This window comes from Aegilops tauschii, chromosome 2 (assembly GCF_002575655.3).
Source record: "Aegilops tauschii subsp. strangulata cultivar AL8/78 chromosome 2, Aet v6.0, whole genome shotgun sequence".
Classification (NCBI taxonomy): Eukaryota; Viridiplantae; Streptophyta; class Magnoliopsida; order Poales; family Poaceae; genus Aegilops; species Aegilops tauschii.
In genome coordinates, this window is record NC_053036.3 from 290,991,459 (window position 1) to 290,994,507 (window position 3,049).

General features: G+C 37.7%; 1 long non-coding RNA gene across 1 annotated transcript; it reads left to right on the plus strand.

Annotated features, from left to right (window-relative positions):
* The first annotated feature begins 1,121 nt into the window (after positions 1-1,121).
* LOC120974539 (uncharacterized) lies at positions 1,122-2,508 on the plus strand. Its single transcript, XR_005769920.2, has 2 exons — positions 1,122-1,680; positions 2,129-2,508. It is a non-coding gene; the product is annotated as an uncharacterized lncRNA (long non-coding RNA).
* Positions 2,509-3,049: the final 541 nt, after the last annotated feature.

Below are 3,049 nucleotides of genomic sequence, written 5' to 3' on the forward strand. Positions count from 1 at the left end.
TCTGTGTATAAGGTTTTCCCTAGTAGTGATTCCATGTGTTATAGTTGTGCTTTTGATGCTTATTGATGCTTAACTCATCTCATGTTAGTATTATGGGTGCTTTAATACTTGTTTTTATGACTCATCATATGATTAGGACGAGGCATATGTCATGTTAGTAGAGTTATGCTTTGATCATATGTTTATTGTGTATAGATTGCCTATTATTCTAACCATGTGGTGGTATTCTTGTTGCTAGTTGTTATGTAGGTATATGTTGTTCTCTATTACAAAGAGAATGCCTTAGTTTAGTATCTTCTCATGACAACTCATATGCTTTATGCATGTGTTATTAGTTAAGACATAGGTATGATTCTTTCACCCACATGACTTGCATGTTATGTCTTACCATCTAATAATTTTTTAATTAGTTTCCACCATAATATTGGTTTTGTCTTTTGTTATAGGAACGTTTGATAATAGTTGTTATGGTTGATGTTTAATTATGCTTGTTGTTAACCATTTTAGATATTTAGAATTATCTAATTTTCTTGTGGTAGGATAAGGTTGCATTAACATGTATTACTAAGTCATGTCCATGACAGTTGACATTCATTTGTCCATGTGTTCAATACTTTCTTCAATTGGTCGACAAATGAATTGTTTGTTATAATGGAGTTGATGCTATTATATTTTAATGATGTTTTAAGGCTATACCTAGATAATTAAATCCATGTTGTTGATTGATATTTGATTTCTTAACTACTACGGTTTATAATGATGGTTTGGTTGTTGTATAGAACACTTACTTTGAAATATTATAGAGATAATGTATATGTTTGGTTGCTATTTAGATTTTATCGAGATATTTATTTTCGGTTAACTTTTACCTTTATCATGACATGTTGTGATTGTGTAGTTAAATGCATATGTTAGTTCCTTTTTATGTGTGTTGTTTCCATTATGCTTTGGTATATACCAGTTTCCTATATAGTTAGTCGTGATGTGTTGTGGACACTACTAGTGGTTAGTATTATACTCCCTCCGTTCGGGAAAACTTGTCCCCATGACATTTTGCGAAAAGCACCTCCCCTTTCTTCCGACAAACTATGCAACCCTCCCTCTGAATGCTTCTCTTCTCAGTTGCCTCGCCACATGTCGGTTGCCTGCTCCGTTGCCTCGCCGCATACTCTACCACCTCGCCACCTACTCTGTCGCCCCGCCGCACATTGGCCGCCTTCTCTCCCTCATCTTACTTCTTCTCTCCATCCTCACTAGGAGATCAAGGAGGAAGGGATCCCCTTTTCTGCAAAGTCCGTGCCTTGCCGGCTCTACTGACAACGCTCGATGACCCGCTCCTCATCATCGAGCACCTCCTCCAGACCTCGAGCTTCGGCGGCCGCGGCGTGGGAAACACGACTAGGGCATGGGGAAGACTTGCTCCAGCCACATGCCACTGCCCTGTGCTCGTCTTTCTCCTCGAACTGGCGGGCTTATGATGGAGGACATACACTCTTGGCTCCATCGGCGCCGATGCTGCCGCTTCTGCTTCTTTACCCTGCTTGCCCACAGCGCAGGTCTGTCTTCTGAAATTATAGGTGATGTCTGTCTGTTGAAGCAAGCAGGTGAGCTGACTTTGTGCAGCGATTGGAGGAGGAATGGAGTATTGCAGAGGAATGGATGCTGCTTCCATTGGTGCAGGTGAGCCATGGAGTATTACGAGTACGAGTACAGTACTGACAAAATTTAGTTGGCCATGGAGTACTTGAGATGAAGATACAGTATAAATTCAGTTAGCCTTGCACTTTGTATGCTTTCAGCATTGGTGAACATACAGTAGATGAACATACAGTATAGATTCAGTTAGCCTTGCACTTTGTATGCTTTCAGTATTGGTGAACGTACACTAGATAAACATATAGTATAAATTTAGTATGAACAGTATTGGTGATAATTGATTTCAGTTGGTGAAAAAATCACTACTTTGTGTACACATTGACTGAATTTAACTTGGAGTACAGTCACTACATTGCTTCTTTGCTTACGAAATTGAGATTGAATTTCACTACCAAAAGAAAAGAACTGGAGATTAAATGTTGTTGTCCACTTACTTCACCTGTGTGTAACTCGTTTGGTGCATTTTCTGCAGAACCTATACATAGCTGCAGCACACAGGCCAGTTCATGAACTGCTAGAAGAAGAAAAGAAGGTGGCATTTCCTTGCCTTTAGCATACATGCCAGTTCATCAACCTATGCGGCTTGTGATGCTATATTTAAAGGTTTCGTGAATGGAGTACTTAATGTCCTCTGGTGCTATATTTCTGAAAACATCCAAGTTTTTATCACTTTGCTAGCATCCACAAGTCTATTGAAGCGTGCATGTCTTTGTGAATCTTGCTGTGTAGATGGTGGATAGCCTGGTAAAAGATTTGAGACGTTCTACTTGTTGCCGAAAAGGACATTAGTACTTGTTGCATTCTAAGTTATTCACTATGGAGTAATTAGAAACCAATTGGCAGTTGACTGCACTGCACACTCTCATGGTTATTTATGTTTCATGTTTGATTGTTTTCCTTTCCACACTGTATCACTTGTAGTAGCAATGTGCTCTCATTTACCCATATAGACTGAAAATGTTTTCTCTAAAAGAGACTAAAAATGTTGGAGTGAGAACAGTAACTATTCTTGATCTTACACAATTATCTAGATTGTCGTGCGGGGTGAAATTAAAGTCAGCTTTTATCAAGAGATCACCATTTAAGTACAAAAAGAAAAAACATAGTCCCTCAGATTCAGACATGACAAGTGTTTATCCGGATTTATAACAACTCTAGATTTACAAGTGTTTACTGAAGATGACAAGTGTTTATTCAGTTCTAAATTTGGAGTAATTAGTGGATGAATAATATTCATATTTTTCGGTTTATGAAGAAGAAGAAGAATATAGCTAATTCAAATAATTCCAAATCAATTAAAATAAACCTAGCTAATTCAAATAAATCTAACTTAATTCAAATAATTCCAAATTAATTCAAATAAACCTAGCTAATTCAAATAATTCCAACTTAA